Source organism: Leucopleurus acutus (genome assembly GCF_964270905.1).
Source record: "Leucopleurus acutus genome assembly, chromosome: 11".
Taxonomy (NCBI): domain Eukaryota; kingdom Metazoa; phylum Chordata; class Mammalia; order Artiodactyla; family Delphinidae; genus Leucopleurus; species Leucopleurus acutus.
In genome coordinates, this window is record NC_139152.1 from 14,433,096 (window position 1) to 14,443,037 (window position 9,942).

The window sequence follows — 9,942 nt, forward strand, 5'->3', positions numbered from 1 at the left end:
GAAGCAAGAAGAACTAAAATCTTGCAGCCTGTGGAACAAAAACCACATTCACAGAAAAATACACCAGATGAAAAGGCAGAGAGCTATGTACCAGACGAAGGAATGAGACAAAACCCCAGAAAAACAACTAAATAAAGTTGAGACAAGCAACCTTCCTGAAAAATAATTCAGAATAATGACAGGGAAGATGATCCAGGACCTTGGGAAGATGATCCAGGACCTTGGAAAGAGAATGGAGGCAAAGATCAAGAAGATGCAAGAAATGTTTAACAAAGACCTAGAAGAATGAAAGAACAAACAGATGAACAATAAAATAACTGAAATGAAAAATGCACTAGAAGGAACAAATAACAGAATAACTGAGGCAGAAGAACAGATAACGGACCTGGAAGACAGAATGGTGGAATTCACTGCCAAGGAACAGAATAAAGAAAAAAGAATGAACAGAAATGAAGACAGCCTTAGAGACCTCTGGGACAACATTAAACGCTACAACATTCACATTATAGGAGTTCCAGAAGGAGAAGAGAGAGAGAAAGGACCTGAGAAAATATTTGAAGAGATTACAGTTGAAAACTTCCCTAACATAGTAAAGGAAATAGCCACCCAAGTCCAGGAAGCACAGAGTCCCAGGCAGGATAAACCCAAGGAGAAACAATGCCAAGACACATAGTAATAAAACTGACAAAAAATAAGGCAAAGAAAAATTACTAAAAACAACAAGAGAAAAATGACAAATAATATACAAGGGAACTCCCATGAGGTTAACAGCTGACTTCTCAGCAGAAACTCTACAAGCCAGAAGGGAGTGGCATGATATATTTAAAGTGATGAAAGGGAAGAACCTACAACCAATATTACTCTACCTGGCAAGGATCTCATTCAGATTTGATGGAGAAATCAAAAACTTTACAGTCAAGCAAAAGCTAAGAGAATTCAGCACCACCAAACCAGCTCTACATCAAATGCTAAGGGAACTTCTCTAAGTGGGAAATACAAGAGAAGAAAAGGACCTACAGAAACAAACCCAAAACAACTAAGAAAATGGTAATAGGAACATACATATTGATAATTACCTAAACGTGAATGGATTAAATGCTCCAACCAGAAGACACAGGTTCACTGAATGTATACAAAAACAAGACCCATATATATGCTGTCTGCAAGAGACCCACTTCAGACCTAGGGACACACACAGACTGAAAGTGAGGGGATAGAAGAAGATATTCCATGAAAATGGAAATCAAAAGAAAGCTGGAGTAGCAATACTCATATCAGATAAAATAGACTTTAAAATAAAGAATGTTACAAGAGACAAGGAAGGACACTACATAATGATCAAGGGATCAATCCAAGAAGAAGATTAAACAATTATAAATATATATGCACCCAACATAGGAGAGCCTCATTACATAAGGCAACTGCTAACATCTATAAAAGAGGAAATCAACAGTAACACAGTAATAGTTGGGGACTTTAACACCTCACTTACACCAATGGACATATCATCCACACAGAAAATTAATAAGGAAACACAAGCTTTAAATGACACAATACACCAGATTTAATTGATATTTATAAGACAATCCATAGTCTTTTAAAGGAATCATTTAAATTAATATTAACAAGAAAGTTGGTAGTGTGAAGACTTTACTTTAACACCATTTTACAGATGTAAAAACTGACATTTTAAATAATAGTTAATTATCACAAAATTAGTATGTGATACTATTAATTCCAAATTGTGCCCCCTGGATAGTTTTTATGAGAGCCTACCATATTTTAAAAGTACTCTGCTATTTTGGTTTTAATGATTTGAGACATGATATAAAGTATCTGGACTTATTTCTACTAAAGCAAAAGATTAATCTGGTAGATTCAAGCCAAACTTAGTGGTTCTGAGGGATTTATATGACTGAATATCTGTTTATGAACTTTGACCCTGGTCTATATTTCTATTCAAATAGAAATATTTGAAGGGGTGCAAATACAGTGTTCCATATTAACTACAAATGAATTTACCATAGTGCTCAACAACGTTTGCACATGAACTATTTTACTTTTTTATTTGTGTTAATATTTATATATCTAAATGTTGTACCTTTTGAAACTAAAATACTTTCCTTGGATATTAAAGAAGTCTTTCATAGTACACATACATAGAGGATATGTATAAAGTTTTGATGCTCCTTTATGAGAGTTATATGTGCATGTGGGCATTCACATGCATGTGTTTATGACTTTCAAATTTCAGGCATTGTTGGTTTTCCAATTTATTTGAATTCAATTTCTAATTTTTAAAAATTTCAATTCCATGGATCCCATTGCTTTTTCATGTCTTTGAGAATGACTTTATTAGTTTTTGTGGGAAACATTTCTGTCTCTCAAACTGATTGATTTCAGCAAGTATATTTAAAACTGTAAATTTTTAATATATTTTATGTATTTTTCTATTGTTCATTACTACTCTAGAATTTTGTTTGCTATTTGTTAGAAGATCTGGTGTACCTGTTTTTTTGAAGAGTGAACATGAAATGGACATCTCAAGGATCTATGCTGCCTGAACAGTGTGTTTACAGTGTGTGTTCTTGTACTTCCATTATTTAAGGCTTTTTTGCCAGAATGTGACTATAGCATCCAATTTAGAGAACCACTTCACGCCTGCCATTCCTCCCATTATTTCTGTTTAAGTTGGCAGATGAGAATATTCTCTTTGGATATTTTCCTTTAGCAACTTTGGATGCATGCAGATCTCAAATTACCATCTGTTTTATCAACAATTACTATTGAGTGAATCCAAGAAGCAGTTCTTTGTACTTGACACATAATGCCACTTCTCTATTACTCAGTTAAACTTATACTTTAGTCAGGTTACGTTTTCAATAATATTGATGTTATTCTAATTGCATGTATCAGTGACCTCATATATTCTATTGACTCTGAAGACAAATAATTTGGAAATAATCGTGTCTTCAACTCAGCAACAAATAATATGTAATGCATTGGACATATACACTGTATCAGAGAGAATAAAATATAACACCACATTATTGTTTGTCATATCCCAAACAATAGTTTGACCTTGTTAAACTTGTAAATAGTAAGAAATATTGAATAAAAAGTAATATAATAATCAGTAAAGAGTTTACTGACAAAAATTAATGACTGTTAATGGTAGTCACAATTTTTTATAATACCAGCATCCAATAGTTATATTGGTGAATGAGTAGTTAATTATTTGAAACTAAAGAGCCATGAAATGATTATCAATCTAGGCAACATTATATGCATAAATAGATTTAAAGTGTCAGGATTGTTCACTTTAAGAAGGAGAAGCTGAAGGAGTGGAAATAAGCCAAATAATGGATGGAAAGTTTTCAAAGGAGGGAAAATAAATACATGTTCTCTAAGGTTAATGAGAGAAATTTCAATTAAAAAGGTATAGGTTAAGTCATTTAAAAAATGATTATATCCTATAGTCTCTCTTATAGACTGAAGATACTATAAAATGATGGATCAGATATATAAGGTAATCTTTATGAAAGTTCATGCCACCATATTTACCTTATAGTCAACACTTAAAGTATATGAATTTTCTTCTTCTTTTCTACCACCCCAAACTATTTTTACTATAATTTTAGTTGCTTAGAAATAGTAGAAGAGACGACATGGAGATAAATTTCTAATTTCTCTCTCTCTCTCTCTCTCTGTCTCTCTCTCTCTCTCTGTCTCTCTGTCTCTCTGTCTCTCTCTCTCTCTATATATATATACACACACACACAGTGCTGCCAGAGGTCTCAAATCTCTTAATGTTCATGTAACTAATATATTTCAATTAACCTATCCAGTCATAATCAAAGGTATCAAGCTAAATATACAGGTTTAACAAAGTTGGTTTATTGTCTATCATAATTGTCATATGTATAAATAAAAAAATCAGTAAAATATATTGAAAATTAAGAAAAAATGTGCTGCCTTAGAAACAGAGACACAGATGTAGAGAACAAATGTATGAATACCAAGGGGGGGAAGGGGGGATGGGATGAATTGGGAGATTGGGATTGACATAGATACACTAATATGTATAAAATAGGTAACTAATGAGAACCTGCTGTATAGCACAGGGAATTCTACTGCGCTGTACAGTAGACACTAACACAACATTGTAAAACAACTATAACCCCCCCAAAAAATGTGCTGCCTTACTGTATTTTAAGAAATTGAAAATGATGTATGTTCTTACAAATAATGTATTTATATGAACCACATTTATATATACACAATGGCAAAGTTTTAAGTTATGAGTTAAAACAAAAAGTTGAGATCTAGGGAGATAATATTTGAGCTCAGTATAGAAGGTCAATTAGAAAATAATATTGATATACTTTACAAGTTATTTAAATAATAGGTAAATTGCAGCAAAGTAGACTGACTTTCAATAATGGGCTTCAGTGACTTGGAAGTCATCATATAATCACTGGAGAAAAAAGATTTTATCAAATTATTAATATTTGTTGTGCATTTCAATGTATATATTAATGTTCCTAAATTTAGGATTAAGAAATTTACAAATTTCTTTGTAAAAGAGGAACACTTAAAGAATGGTGGAACAAGGACCTTGAAAAACTCACATTCCATAAAAGCAATGAGAAAGCTTGTAAAAATTGTGAAAATCAACTTTTCAGAACTCTGAGATTAGTCAAAGTGTTTCAGCAATTTGAGGTGCTATTATTTAAGAAAAGCCTCCTGAATATAGGCAAGAACAGCAAGATTGGTGGCATTTTAACTTGCCCCATTCCTATACCTCTTTTCTCAAGTGACGTGGTGACCTTCAAGACCAGCAGCATTGTAAACATAGTAGCTGTGAAAACTAGAACCTAACAACCACTGAAGAAAGCTGAAGGCTTTGTGTTTTCCCCAAAGCCCTATATACTAAAGACTGTTACTTTTGAACCTCATTTAGTAGCTCCCTGAAAAACTTCATTCACAGGATTTGTGTTATTTGACCTGATTCAGTGCTCAAGAAGTAATAACCTCATCACCTGGACTTTTTGTGAAACGATCAGTGGTGATTATTTAACTTCACAGCTGTCTGAGGAGCTGATACAAGTTGGGGTAAGCAAGATACAGGTCAAAAACTTAAGAGGAAAATATGGGGAATGAAATGTCTGTAAGGGCCTTTGTAAAACACCAACATGTTTCGGGAAATCTAGAAGGCCACACTTTTGTGCAGGGCTGTGCATATGCCCAGGAAAGCCTTAAGAAAATTCTAAAGTATCACCTCTGACTGATTTTGAGACTCTTACAATGAGAAAGTGAAGGCTAAGGCATAGTTGTTCCACAGTTGCTGGAACACTGAAGACATGGCTCCACACACATAGATCTGCACAGTAAAGAGTGGGAGGTATAGTGATTAAAACATTTAAGGATCTCTCTGTCCAATCATTAGCTGACAACTAAGCTAACAAAGAAGAGACTTTAATGGCTTCACACAACATGGAATGAGTAGAGAAATAGTTCAAGAAAGTCACTAAACAAACAAACAGCCACACTGACAACAATAAAAACCAGCAACAACACAACCCTGGGTGGGAGTGGGGGAATCTGATTTCCACAGTCACCGCATTATATAATTCAAAAGGTACACTTCTCATAAAACAGTTATAAGATACACAAAGAGAAAATTATGACATGTAAAAACAAAGAAGATACATTCCCTGAGGAAGCACAGATGTTGCACTTACAAAAAAAAAAGGCTTTTAGTCAGCTATTACAAATATGTTCAAAGAACTAAAGAAACTAGGTCCAAATAATTAAAAGAAAATGTGAGACTGATTTCTCACTACAGAGAATATCAACAAAGATATATATATATATATATATAAAGATATGTATATGTACACATGTATATGTATACCAGCACATAGAAAAAGAAGCAGTAAACTTAAAGATACATCAGTTGGAATGATTCAGTCCAAGGAACAGAAAGAAGAATGAAGAAAAATTAACAGAACCTCAAAGACCTGTAGGATACCATCAAACATACCAACATATGCATAATGAAATCTCTGAAGAAAGATAAATGGGCAAAAAGAAAATTTGAAGAAATAGAAAATGTTTCAAATTTGATTATAAACATTAATGTACAGATTCAAGAATTAGACACATATTAGTCAAGCTGTTGAAAATCAGATACAATGAGAGAATCTTGAAAGCAACAAGAGAAAAATTATCACTTACAAGGGAACCCCAATAAGATTAAGATCAGATTTCTTATCATAAACAATGGAAGTTGGAAGACACTGGGACAGTATAATCAAAGCACTAAAAGAAAAAGACTATCCACAAAGAATTCTTTATCCAGCAAGTCTCTCCTTCAAAAATTAAGGAGAAATTGAGACAGTCTGAGACAAAGGCTGAGAGAATTTGTGGCTAGCAAACCTGCCCTATAGCAATACTAAACTGAGTCCCATGAGTTGAAATTATAGTTCATCAGAGAGTGACCTGAATCCACATGAAGAAATAAAGAGCACCAGCAAAGGTACCTATACAGGTAAATATAAAGGACAATATAAATGTATTTTTGTTTGTAAACTTTTCTTCTCCCATATTATTTTAAAAAACTATCGGTGCATTAAGTAATAGCTATAAAACTATGTATCAGATTATAATGTATAAAGAAGTAATTTTATGACATAGTACAAAGAAGATGGGTAAATACAGACAAAGTTTTTGTATACTATTGAGATTAAATTGGTATTTAATCCTAAACTGTTTTACATTGAGATGTTATTATTCCTAGGGCAACCACTAAAAATAACTCAAGAAAATATAGCAAAAAAAAAAAAAAGAAAAAGAAAAATTGATTAAAAGGTAACTAGATAATGTGTATTTAATTCCTTTCAAAAAAGGAGTAATTAAGAAATAAAGAAACAAAAATGACAGAAGACATATAGAAAATAAGTAGTAAAATATCAGATATAAATCCTACCTCATCAGTAATTACAGTAAATTTAAATGAATTAAACATTCCAACTAAAAGACAAGATTGTCAAAATGAGTTAAAAATTCATGATCCAATAACATGATCCAATAACTCCAATGCTGTCTACAAGAAAGACACTTTAGATTCAAAGACTATCAGTTGATAGCAAAAGCATGAAAAAATATATCATACAAGCGGTAATAATAATGATAACCTGGTGTGGTCATATTTTAGGGAGTGAGGTATAGAAGTGATGGTTTGAGACTTGGTACTAGAAGTAGAGATTATGGAAGAGTATAGTTATGGTTCATGTTATGATAGTCCTTAAATATTCAGTATAACATATAACTTAGGTAATAAGACCTAGAGTCTAACCATGAGAGTGGATATTTGAGGTGGACGGAGTAACTGACTATTTGAAGCATGGTGGTAAAGAAGCAGAGTCAAAAACAGATACAAGAGCCTGTAAGTTTTCTGTTATCTTGATCCTTCATGAGCTCTTATCATTAACAATTGAATATGTCAAAACGCCAAAGCTGAGAATTGCTGCTCTACAATTCCAGCCTACCCATCAATCTTATCAAGAAACTTGGATAACAGGAGTGATGTCAGCATCATGTAGCATAAGACATCCTTCCTTTTTGTCCCACTTTTAACAACTAAAATCCAGCATCCATCAAAGAAAAAACGCTGTAGGAGTTGTAAGATCTGGTACCATATGCCAGGGGACCTGGGAGGAGTCTCATCTACTCATAAATCAGATAATAGGCAGACAGACCTTGGTATGGGCTGTGGAAATGGCAGGAACCTATGAACTGGTTTCAGCCCCTCTTGACCATGGTTGGGAGTACCTGGATTATGCTGATTTGGGCAGATAGCCACAGATCAGAGAACCTTTGTAGAAGTCCAGGTTTCCTAAGGAAAGATTCCAGCATTCTATTAGAGAAAAAAAAGAGTTTGGACACATTGGAGAGGATACGAAGAAATTTGTCAGTGCCACCTCCCCCCTCAGCATGGGGCTGAATTAGTCCATGGTAACCTCCCCCACAAAGGGAAAGTGAGAGTAGTGAGCGAATACCCAGTTTCCCCAATTGCTCAGCACATTTCTGGAGAAACCTGTTTCTCTCCCATAATACCCAGAGTATTGAGGTGGGATCTCTTACTGGAGGGAGAAAGGAGTTTGGAAAAGAGGAAGATAAGACTATCAGGACATTAGAGGGACACAGTTCTTCCTGGCTGCATTCAGGACTCTAGCAGGAAGCCTGCCTATGAACTACTGGACAAACCTCACTCAAGGATCCCCTCAATTGTACTGTGGGCACTTTCAATGCCTTGAGTGCCAAACCCACATGTGGCTTCTTGTGCACATTCCTGAGGGCATCAGCAAGAGCAAGCTCAGTTAGATAGGGACGCTATGCAAAGAACAGGTCACAGTCTGTGGCCAAAGGAGACTACAAATTTGAGTGCTAGAGCACCTTCAGGCAAAAAAAAAAAAAAAAGAAGATTTTCAGCAACTGGACTGATGAGTTATAAGGACAAGAGAAGACATGAAAGCTTAAGAAATTCTGCTATAATAAGGAGCAGGAAGCATGGACCAGGTGTATCCATACCTCTCCCTGGAAAGCTTTAGATATAAGCAGGACCAACAAAAGGATCTCTCACCTTAAGGCCAAGGAAACAGTAGAAACTATCAGTGAAACTAAGAGATGTTTTTGAAAAAATAAACCAAATTGGTGACCTTTAGCTAGACTAAATTTTAAAAAATGACTCAAATAAATATAATCAGGAATGAAAAAGGAGACATTACAACCGATACCAGAGAAATTTAAAGGATTAAAAGAGATTACAATTAACAGTTATACACAAAAAATTGATAACCTAGAATAAAAGGATAAATTCCTAGAAATGTAAAACCTACCAAAGTTGAATCATGAAGAAATAGAAAATATGAACAGACGAATAATGAGTAAGGAGATTGAATCAGTAATCAAAATTTCCCCAAACAGAAAAGCCCAGGACCAGATGGCTTCACTAGTGATTCTTCCAACAATTTAAAGAAGAATTAATGTCAATTCTTTTCAAACTTTTCCAGAACATTGAAGAGAAGTGATTATTCTCAAACTCACTTACAAGATTGACATTTCCCTGATACCAAAGTCAGATAAGACAAGAAAACTACAGACAAATATCCCTGATGAATATAGATGTAAAAATTCTCAACAAAATATAAGCAAACCAAATTAAACAACACATTTAAAGGATTATTCACCACGTTTAAGTGGGATTTATCCCTGGGACAAGAACGGTATAGCATACAAGAATTAATTATATGATATAACAAATTTAGCAGTGTGAAAGATAAAAATGATACAACCATCTTAATTGATGCAGAAAAGCATTTGACAAAGTGTAACAGCCTTTCATGATAAAAACCCTCAACAAATTGTGTATAGAAGGTATATACCTCAACATAATAAAGACCATGTACAACAAACCCACACCAAATATCATATTCAACAGTGAAACTGTAAAAGCATTTCCTCTAAGATCAAGAACAAGATAAGCATGTCCAGTCTCACCACTCTTATTCAACATAGTACTAGAGCAATCAGGTATGATAAAGAAATAAGAGCAATCAGGTAAGATAAGTAAGAGGTATCCAAATTGGAAAAGAAGAAAAATTGTCATTATTTGCAGATAATATGTTCTATTATATAGAAAATTCTAAAGGCTAAACTAAAAAATTGTTGCAACTAATCCAAAAAATTCAGTAAAGTTGCAGGATACAAAATCAACATACAGAAACCAGTTGCATTGCTATACACTAACAATAAAATGTTTGAAAAGAAATAAAGAAAACAATCTCATTTAAAACAGCAACAATAATAAAAATACTTAGGAATAACTTTAAGGAAGTGAATGATCTGTACAATGAAAACTACAAGATTTTGATGAAA